The sequence below is a fragment of the Pseudorca crassidens genome, chromosome 7 (assembly GCF_039906515.1).
Source record: "Pseudorca crassidens isolate mPseCra1 chromosome 7, mPseCra1.hap1, whole genome shotgun sequence".
Taxonomy (NCBI): Eukaryota; Metazoa; Chordata; class Mammalia; order Artiodactyla; family Delphinidae; genus Pseudorca; species Pseudorca crassidens.
The window spans coordinates 64,094,905-64,106,019 of NC_090302.1; the positions used below are offsets into that span (position 1 = coordinate 64,094,905).

Genomic DNA, 11,115 nt, shown 5'->3' on the forward strand with positions numbered 1-11,115 from the left:
TATAACATGTTTCTTTTTTTGTTAGAAAAAAAATATGTATAAGTAATTTCTGTATGGGTGGAAGAAAACACATCTACCAAACTGTTAACAGTGGTTACCACTGGGCTGAGGAAGGAAAGAGTAGTGAGAAGGAATGCTGTCACATTTTATATATATATTTATGTGTTCATGTAAGTTTATTAATAGACATATGTACTTCTAAATTCTTCTCGACCAACTGAAAAATAAAGATAGCCAATAAGGTGTGATTTGACACTACAACCTCACAAACAAAATTTTTACTTTTAGCGTCTCTTTATCACTATGTATTATCCTTATATGAAATGCTTTTAAAATTAATATCTTTAAAAATGCAGCACAGAAGCATCAGCTGTAAAGCCATATAAAACTTATAATTCAGGAAGATGTTTCTGAAACTTGTATTATTTACAGATTTTTTTCTCTATGGAAAAAGTCTTATTTAAGAAAATGTGTAGTTAAAAGATAATACGAAAATTTTATATAAACATAAAGCAACTATCATTTTTTTTGCAAATGAAAGATTGTTAAATTCATCTAAACAAAACACTTTAAGGATACTACGCCGCACAATTCAGAAACATATTCCCATTAAAATTAAATGCACTTACCACCTGCAAATTCACTGAGATGTGTTGTAATTTTTCTGGTACTTGCATTTAGAGGTTTTATCTTGATTCATTCTTTTTATTATATCCCAACAAATGGATCTCTCCTCAAGAGCAGTTCTCCGTGCAAATCTATTAATGGTTTAACAAATAATATCTCACAACAAAGATAAAAACTGTAAGCAACTAAATATTCTAACTGTAAAAAATGTCAATTACAAAAAAAAAGTTTAAATTTAGAAATAAACTGATTCAACTCCACTTAATTCTATGCTTTCATATCTAATCCAGCCAGCCCCCCAAAATCTTTATTTGATTACCATTATACATGAACGTTCTACGTTCTCTCTTTTGAAACCACTCAGTTCCCATAAAATCAAATTAGTATTACATGTCCAGCATTTGGGCTTCATCAGACTTACTGACCACAAATCACAAAATGACAATACATTCTGAGGTCACTGATGTGACAAAATCCAATGTAATATCTATCAAGATATTAGGCCTGGACTATCTAATCACAATTGATAAACATAAAATAAAGAGTTTAAAATAGAAGCACATATTAGTTTAAATGTTTTAAGGAAAAAAGTTATCCTCCTATAATGAAACCATTAAGAGAATCAACCATTAAAGTTAGTTTCTACAGTTCAGGCTTAAACAATAATACTGTAAAGAGTTCTAGAAAACATATACTGATTCAGTATCTCACTAATTCTATCACTATCTATATTACTACGCCTTGGCACTGGTATAGATAAAAAAGAGACCCTCCCTATTCTCAATAGAGACAAACTAGTAAACAGACATGATCAATACCAAGTAAGACAAAGTAAGACAGAGGGCAAGGGGGCAATAATGCATCTCATACAGGAAGGGTATTGGTTCATGGAACTTTTCAGTTATGTAAATATTTGTGTGTACAAGGTTGCAATAAAAAATTTCTTTTGGTACGTTACCATCAGGAAAAGATTTCTGGAGAGAGCAAAACCTGTGGATGAAGAATCGAGGCTCTTCTGAACAAGAGAGCGGAGTATGCAAAGGTATAAGGGCAGGCAAAGAAAATCTAAGTAAACTGAAATGACTAGAGTCATTGCATATAGAAGAATGGGATAAAACGCATTTAACCTTTCGAACACAAGCATCTTTAAGAAATATAGTTCAGGACATCTGGTAATATATACACAGAAATATATGAGATATGTGAGTATATATTTCACATATATAAAATATATAACTGAAAAAGTTTAATGAAGTGATATTCACCCTGACTATATGTGACGTACTCTGATACTGTACTATTTTATTATATTTCACTTTAATAAAAATATATAATGCTGGTCACAGCCGACTAGACTGATTTCATGACCTACAAGAAGAGAGTGATCTAAGAATAAAAAACACTGTTAAACCATGCCAATGAGTTTGGACTTCACCCTGAAGAAAGTAGTTTGGAAAGTACTGAAGGATTAAAGGCAGAAGAATGCCATGATGAAATGTGCACTTTGGAAAGAAGAGCAACACTTTGAAGAATGAACTTGGGTGGATGGATAAAGCTCCAAGACTGACTATATGGAATAAGCTAGGCTTACTGGTTATTCAGGTGAGAAATGAGGGCACATGGTAAGTACCCCAAAAACAGTAACTTCTAAAGGAAGTGGGGAGGGGAGGGGGGTGAGGAAGGAACACTTAAGACAGGAGGTATGCTGGAAAAGGGCAGAATAAGAACTTAATGAGTAAAACTGATAGGACGTCGTGATCAATCATGCAAAGGGCAGATGCTAGGATGACTCCCAAGTTTTTGGCTTAGGGTCTTGCTGAATGGTGGTACCATTCTCCAAGAAAGGAGATAAAGGACAAATTGTGAGTTTGTTATGCATACTGCTTACCACAGCAATAGGAATCTATTACATACTGAGGATGTGGAAAAAAACATCAAAATCATTATCATTACATTTCCATTCCCCTTACAGACTTTTTTTTTAAACTGTACTTTCTCCCAGGGTCACTTTTTCTATGGTCCATGATTGTTAGATTGTGATATATATATAACTTGTTTATACTCTAACTTTCTAAGCTAATTTAGAGTGGTCTCTTTGGCTGCACATTTGCTTCTTAGAGACAAAATACAGAATGATTTAGTAAAGGAGCTGCTACTCTAGTGGCAATGAATGAATTCATCTTCTTCTAGAAAAGATCTCAAGCAGAATTAAGTGTGGTACGATGAAGTGCTCTGAAACATGGCCAAAGTCAGTAATTCTGCTAAAGCTATGACTCTAGGGTGGCTTCTTACTGTTGCAGCAAAACAGTAGTTTCCATCAGTAACATTAGGTAACAGCACAAGTCAACCGTCCATGAGTCAAACCCTAGTCACTCACTGGCTTAAAACCAAGGAAAAAATCCTACTTTACATTTACAGTTATCAGAACTAAATCACAGCCATAGCATCCAAAATGAGATGAACGTTTTATCTAGTTCAGCATCGCCATCACTGTGGAATCAAATCTCACCCACGTGATATAAAAGCAATTCTAGTCTTAAAAACCCAAGAAATTTTGTGATAACAAAGAATATCTCAAAGTTCTGTAACTACAAAATGTTAAGTATTTTTAACATTGCTACATCTGAGACTGCAATCAACAATTTACAGGGCAAACCAAAAAAAAAAAAAAAACCCCCCGAGGGTCCAAACTAAATGGTTAATATACAAATATATAAAATTTTTAAATATATAAAATTTAAACCTTATAACTGCAGCTTAAAATGAATCTTACATATTTATACAGCTATTTAATTTCTGATTTTATCAACTCTGAAAAATTGGTCAAGTAATTCTACCTAAAATATCAGGATATAGCTGTCTTTAATTAGCCAAAGAGGTAATTCAATTTTTAAAATATCAGAGGTATTCAGTTTATTTCAATAGAGTAGGAAATTAATCTTATACAGACACTTAGGAAAGCCACATTCAAATTATGAAACAGCCTCTTATTAGCTCTCCAAACTTCAGTTTCTTTTCAAGCTTCGGTTTAACCATCTCTAAAATGGTAATAAAATATCAACACACAAGGTGGTTGTCATACTTAAAAGAGAAATTGCCTGGCAAATGATAAGCACCTCCAACAATGGCAACTTTAAAGGGGCGTTTGTGGGGGGTGGTGGAGGACAGGGGGGACTAAAGATGAGTTGTACATCTAGTCTTACAAACTCCAGGATGAAACAGTGTTTCTGGGTCACCATCATTAAATACAATTTAGCTATACCCAGCTGCCTACCTTCTCTAACACTGAAGTCTGAGAACTTGTCAGAGATGAGAAACCTCAGATAGGACAGTACACAGCCTTTTCCCTCGCATCACACTATAAGCATGTAGGGAGGTTGTATTTCCACAAGGCTGGCGTGAGGTCTCTTCAAGCAGAAAACCAAAAATAGAGATCTGATCTAAAATAGAGTGACTGAACTAAAGCCTGTAAACTAAATCTCTTTCAGGTAAAAGTGGAAGGACTGGGAAATTAAGCAATGAAGCATGGCAGAAAACCAGGACGTGATTTCAAAAGCTAAGGAAGAATGCAGAATTAAAGTAGGGAATTCTGACCCCATTGCTCAGTTCTCCAGGAAGACTGTTAAAATGTGGGTAGACAAAGTGTCAAAGCATATCAAACCTGTACCATCAATGGTTTCAAGAATCCACTTCCTAGAACAAGTCTTTAAATCACTATATTCTGGGCAGAACTGAACGTAAGCTGTTGCTCTTCTGTGTACCCGCCTCGTGAGTGAAAAAAATGTAAATTAATACCTTTATTAAAAGTATTGCACTACAACGACACACTTCTTCAGAATCTCCCAACAAAAAGCAAAAATAACTGGGAAGGTGTGTGATGATATGAATTAAAGACTACCAAATACTGTTTCAATCAGTACAAAATGTCTAGGCAGGGCTCTTCATTTAGGAAGGTATGGGTGTGGGAAAAAGGACAGGACAGGCAAGGGAAGAACTGGAGTTAAATGCAGGGTAGGAACAGAAGGCACGGGTAACCTTTGCTCCAAAAACAGCACAAGGAAAAAACTTCAGCTACAGTAAAAGCCAGAAGTTAGACTCTGGCATTTCCTGGGTGTGAATCAGACATGTTCTTCCATGAGGAAAGGCAAGCCAGCTACTTACCTCTATCTAGTACCCACTGCACCAAGAACAGATTGAAAAAAAGAACACACAAACCAAAAGGCTAAATTAGATTTCCTTCACACCAGGCTTTACCAGAGCAGACATGATTTAAAACCAATAACACTAAAAGAAAAAAAATCTCTCCTTGCTTGCTGAAGTTGAAAATCCTGCAGCAGGTAAAAAAGTTATTCATTCCATAATTACAGATAAAAGGCTTAAAATCAGAAGCCTGGTTGAGATCACAGTGGAGCACATTAAGTTAAAATTGAATGAATCAGTGAGTAGTAAAATACTAATTTTTACCTAACTTGCCCTTTTGTGGAAGTGGCAGCAACAGAGAGATGAAGAGAGCAGAAACCTATTCAGTCTCTTAAATGGATCAAGTCAATCTACCTGAGAGGAAAAGCACAGGGAAAGAAGAGGCCTAAAAGGCAGAAGACAAACTTTGAAAATACCACGTTTCTTCCCATGGTACATCAAAAGAGGGAAATAAGTAAATAATCTACCATCACTTTAAGATATTTTGGGGAAGGTAGCTACCATGGAGAGCAGTGCTATTTCATGTCTATTAAGATATGCTTTTTAAACTAGGCTAACTCAATTTACCAAAGATTCTTAACCAAAAAAAGCACTACTCTGAGAGACCATGGACATATATACACTACCAAATGTAAAATAGATAGCTAGTGGGAAGCAGCCGCATAGCACAGGGAGATCAGCTCGGTGCTTTGTGACCACCTAGAGGGGTGGGATAGGGAGGGTGGGAGGGAGATGCAAGAGGGAGGAGATATAGGGATATATGTGTAGGTATATAGCTGATTTCACTTTGTTATAAAGCAGAAACTAACAAACCATTGTAAAGCAATTATACTCCAATAAAGAAACAAAAAATCACTACTCTGATAATAAGCAAGACTGGTGTTTTTCCATTTTTCTTCATGTCATTCACCTATAGTTTTTACTTATTCAAAGCAAAACATTTTCAACTTTAATAAGAGGTATTAATTCATTGATTATTCTACTACATGCTATGATGCCGTTTATACTTAGTGCATTTGAAAAGTTGAAACTGAGCCCTAATGTTTTACTAAAGTAATATAAAATGTCTTCATTCCTTAATATAAAAGTAAAACTGAGCTTAAGGAACAACCTCCTGGTAATAAAAAGAGCTTTTCCTCCGCCTTCCCTGTTATGCCTGGTAGTACTGATAACGCCACTATGTAGCCTTCTACACTGAAAAAGATTTTATTGACTCACATTCAATTACAATTCCTGAAAAAAAGCTCCATGGAGACATTACTAGACTTCTAAATTCATTTCTTCACTAATACACGACATTATTCTATCCATGTGCTTTTCCACAGGTTCTGAATCAGTCTCTATGAATTAGAGAAATCAGGCAGTGGGTAAATAAGTAAAAAATTTTATGATTCACTGGTTACTTCTTTAGAACATACCTATTAAGCTGATGGTTACATGTTTGCATTTTTAAATGCTTAAATTTCTTTTTATTAAGTAAAACACCCCAGAGATAGGCAATGTGACACCGTTTTATTTAAAATATGCTCTAGTTCATTTATTCCAACTACGGCTTCGAAATTACGTTAAATTTAACAGAAGTCACAACAGTTTGAAGGGACTTAATATAATCCTATTGTTTTACCTCCAAAATGAGGAATTCTGGAATAGTACTACACCAAATATTATTCTAAAAGTATGGAATTATACATTTTTTGGTTATATTTTGATACAATTTTACTAATACTTCTTCAGGTAAATGTTTTAAAAGTAACTTTAACATGTTAAAGGGTCTTAAATTATTTACAAACTTAGCATATGCCAAGTAAGGATGGAAAAGCTAAAATAAGCATTAAAGAATTTATCCTGACTTCCTGGTTGTATAGATGAAAAATGGCATGGGTCACTGACCTACCCATGACCCCACAGCTAAATAGTGACAGCAATGGAACTAAAATCTAGTTTTTCTTTCCACAACACCAAATCATTTGGTTCCTTCTTTCCAACTGATTTCTCATCTCTTCAAAAATCTTTTTTGCCATGACAACTTAGCACACCTACGGCAAAATAAAGCATCTCTCTGGATTTTATCTTTAAAATAAATAAAATCTAAAGAGTTGGAAGGATTTAACAAGATATTACACCAAAGGCCTGTTAGTTCAGGAATGGCATATACTAAGCAATCATCAGATGATAATTATTATTACTTTTTACTACAAGGAAGGCAGTGAATTTTTTAAAGTACACATATTAGGCCTTGGATCCATCTGACAAATATTTTTAACCTGCATGCTTAATTATCGTTAGTTGTCATGATTTTATACTGTAACTTTACACTATGATTTATGACCTGCTCACAACGACCTTGATTTTTTTTTCCTCTTGTACTTTTATAGACTGCTATATAGCAATATTTTCAAGTAATAAACTGGTCAGGTTTTCTTAGCCCTAGAGATACAGACATCCTCCACTGACTCACAAGGGATCTTAAAATACGCTCCAAATACAGCTTGAGAAAGAGCACAACTTTAAATGGACTCCCCAGTTAAAATCTAGCGGTCTGTTACAGTGAATGGTAACAAGTGCAAACTGCTGCCATCCATAAGCCATTTTCTTAAAACCACTCTTGAATCTGGGGGAGGGAGGCAGAAGGTCAGTAAAGGAGCAAACTATTTCTCCTCCTGCAAGTCTTCTGAAGCCTCACCCAGCGATCTGGAAATGAATGAAAGGCTGTGATGGCAAGGATAAATCCCAGATCCCTACGCAGGTCTCCGGGCGCAGGTACAGAGAGAGAAACTACAGTTCACACGCGAGAAACTCAGGGCAAAGGTTTTTTTTTAATTAAACACACACACACACACACACACACACACACACACACGAAAAACTACCCCAAATCATCTTGACTGGAGCACGAACCCACCCACCACCAGTTATAGGAGGGGCAGTTGGCGGGCGGCTGCAGCTCTGGCTGAAGATGCTGGGAGAAAGGCCAGGCCCCAGGCGGGCAGGGCACGCAGAAGACCCGGGGTTCTGAGCGGGAGCGAGGGCAGGTGCGGGCAGGGAACAGGGCGCGGAACGGGGGCGCAGCCAGGGGCGGGCGGCCGGGCGCCGGGCTGCAGGGGCCGGGGGCGGGGGGGCGGCCGTGGCGTTCTCGTGCCTGCACACACTCACCGGCGCCGGGGGCTCGCCTCTCCCCGCCGCTGTTCTCGCGGCCGCCGGCAGCTCTTCCCCCTCCACCTCCGCTTCTTCCCCCTCCGCCTCCTCCTCCTCCTCTAGTGCCGCCGCCACCGCCCTTGCCGGGCCGCGCTCCCCTTCCGCTTCCGGGAGCCAGAGCGCCGGGACCGGCGGGTTAGGTGTGCGCCGCCCGCGCGGTGGAGTGACCGGCTGCCGCCGCCGCCGCCGCCGCGGTCCCAGCTGGGCGCCCGGGAGCCGCGATGGGAGCCGCCGAGGGCCTAAAGACCAGAAATCGCGCCTCGAGCACGCGGAGACGCGCCGCGGCAATGTGCCCTGCCGGACAGCCATCACCCGAACACCCGTACCTGACGCACCTCGGCGCCGCCGCCCTTCCCGGCTGCCACCTTCCCAGCTCTGCCCACGCTCTCCTCCTCCTTCCACACCATTGTCCCCGCTCTCCTGAGTGACTGGAGAAGGGCCTTTCTTTAAGGATCGCATTTATTCTCCTTCCGTACTTCGGGAAGGATGCCCCACGGGCCTCTCTACCCCTAACGCGCTCTGGATGTCCTCTGGTACCTTGCTTCAAATTGCAGTCCCCAGCATCAGCATCCTCTGGGAACTTGTTAGAAATGCACCGTTTCAGGCCTGCTGAATCAGTATCTGTATTTTAACAAGATCTACAAATGATTCCTACATGTGCACCTTAAAGATTGAAAAGCACTGGCCTCTAGTGAATGGTCTTGCCCACTTCAAGAGCCACAGTTGCCCAAGACATCCATGATTTTTTCGTATTCCTGTCAGCAACCAAAATCCATACTGAAACAAGCTTTACTTAGTGTTTCAGATGCCATCCAAAAGTTGCTGGCTTTCCCATCCCTCCAACCTAGGAAAAATAAATTGACTCTACACTGCAAATAATCCAACTCCCAATCTCAATTCGTATCTTCATCAAACATCAGAGATATGCTAAAACCTTCCCTCTTCCCACTCACCTCAGCTGAACAATACTTTGGGAAGGTTAAAATGTTTGCAGTAACCTGGAACTAGAGCTTTGTGACTGCATGCCATGGGAGGAATAATGTGGGAATGGAAGAAATACTACCTGCTACATAAAATCTGAACTCTTTATAGAATGGCATTGAAAGCCATTCTCCACAAACTGGTCCCTACCTACCCCTCCAGTCTTACCTCTAACTAACTTGATTCTTCTGCCCATCCTAGAATGCCCTCCACCTTCCTCTCTGATGATCTTAATTCCATCTGGACTTGGGAGTCAGCTCAAATCCTGCCAGCCCCGAATTCCCTCTCTCTCAATATCACACACACTGTAGCTTATTTTGGACCCTTATGTTACCTTGTATTACTAGGTAGTTTAAAACATGTTATGTCCTGGTTTCTGAATTAATTACCAATACCTCACAACCTTAAAGTCCTACATCAGTGGTTATCAGCATGTGGTTTCCACACCAGTAGCATCAGAATCACCTCGGAACTCATGAGAAATCCACATTCTCCAGCTCCACCCCAGATCTACTGGATCAGAAACTTTGGGGATGAAGCCCAGCAATCTGTATTTTAACAGGCCTTTTAGATGATTCTAATGCATGCTCATTTTAAAATTACTGAGTTAAAATATTATCTGTTAATCCCAAAGGAACTCATTGGTAGGGGTTGATTTGACTATATGCAAGTTTTATTGCTTTTCAGATTGAGAAGTAAGCTCCTTCACTCACGAATAGCTAGGTTTGAAGGCAGTCACACTTGCTTTTGGAAGAATTATCATTGATTTTCATAATGCTTTTGCTGTTGTAGGATTTTTGTAACTGGGTTTGTTTGAAAAGAAAGAAGTAATAATGATAACTAGTCACTTTGAGGAAGAGGAAACATGGAGTTTTGCCCCCTAAACCCTGGTGCTGAATAGCATATTCTTTTGCTCTCTCTTTGCATACCCTTGTGGGAGAGAATAAGCTGTGGCAAATGATCTCAACAGGTGCCAAAATGAGGCTAAGTTGATGGGCATATGAATGCACATGACTATTGGAAGTGTACATATTTTTCATGCCTTTTTCTAATGCTAACCTGTTATTAGCCAAGTCAGTTCCACAGAGACTTTTCTAAGAAAGGCATGGAAGAAGTGGCAGGAAAAACATTCTCAAAATCATGAGTCTTTTTCTCATGGGCAGTATCATCAAGGGCCTGTCTCTTGCACTGAAGGTCAGGTCATAGCTGTCACAATCATGCTCAACATTGACTGTATTGTCTTGCAACCCATATACTTAGACACCTGTGTTAAAGTGAGAGAATAGGAAGATATGGCATCATATAATCCTTTTGAGGAGCTTTTCTATTTAGTCTAAGGATGGAGAAAAGATATATGTCATGCACTACTTTTTCCCTCCAGAATTTTAGTCTTCATGGTGCCTGTGACAGACTGAAATGTGATTATTAATCAAACTAAAATTTATCTGGGAATAGAAAAAGTAGATGAGGACAAGTGGCATTGCTGCCACTGCCAACTTGGCTTCTCAGCAAAGGCACGGTCAGGGCATTTATGTGGACAAACTCAGCCAATGACTGTGCTGCTGTGCCTTGACGGGGGAGGACAGAATTTTATTGCAATTTCCTAAAGTCAGTGAAAGTACAGTCCAGAGTTTAATCATTACTGGCAAATAGCCCTTGGCAGCTTTGGGTGGATAGAGTTCTCCACCTGCCCAGCTGGGTACCATGCCCTAAGCACCCACATCTGATGCACATTCATGATTTCTGGGTTGTTTGTATTCCTCTCCCCCATCTGTTTGAGTGGCAGAGTGCCCATTCCACAACAGTCTAATATTCTAATAGTTATTCTTAACCTCTTTGGGGTTACACATCTCTTTGAGCATCTGCTGAAAGTTGTAGACCCTCTTCCCAACAAGTTACACAATTATATAACGTGTACATACAGATGTATACATAAAGTTTCACAAGATACTTCACCTTCCCATGTCCCCAGACATGAAGTCATGAACTTCAGGTTAAGAACGTAGAGAGTTCTATGTTCCCCAGGACGTAGAGAGTCGGTAAAATAACACTTTTCCGCCCAAATATCACGGATAACTCTAAAAAACACTGCGTTCTTAGGAGACCGAAGAA

The 11,115-nt window shown here is 39.3% G+C and overlaps 1 protein-coding gene across 3 annotated transcripts in view; it reads right to left on the minus strand.

Annotated features, from left to right (window-relative positions):
- The window catches only part of ZDHHC21 (zinc finger DHHC-type palmitoyltransferase 21), a 76,819-nt gene extending 68,581 nt beyond the window's left edge, over positions 1-8,238 (minus strand). The window contains exons 1-2 of one of the 3 annotated variants that reach the window (XR_010945030.1): positions 7,981-8,238; positions 630-758 (exon numbers count right to left, since the gene is read on the minus strand). The gene's annotated coding sequence lies outside the window, so the exon portion shown is untranslated. The remainder of the gene's footprint in view (positions 1-629; positions 759-7,980) is intronic. The other 2 variants (XM_067744410.1, XM_067744411.1) reach the window with 2 other exon arrangements.
- Positions 8,239-11,115: the final 2,877 nt, after the last annotated feature.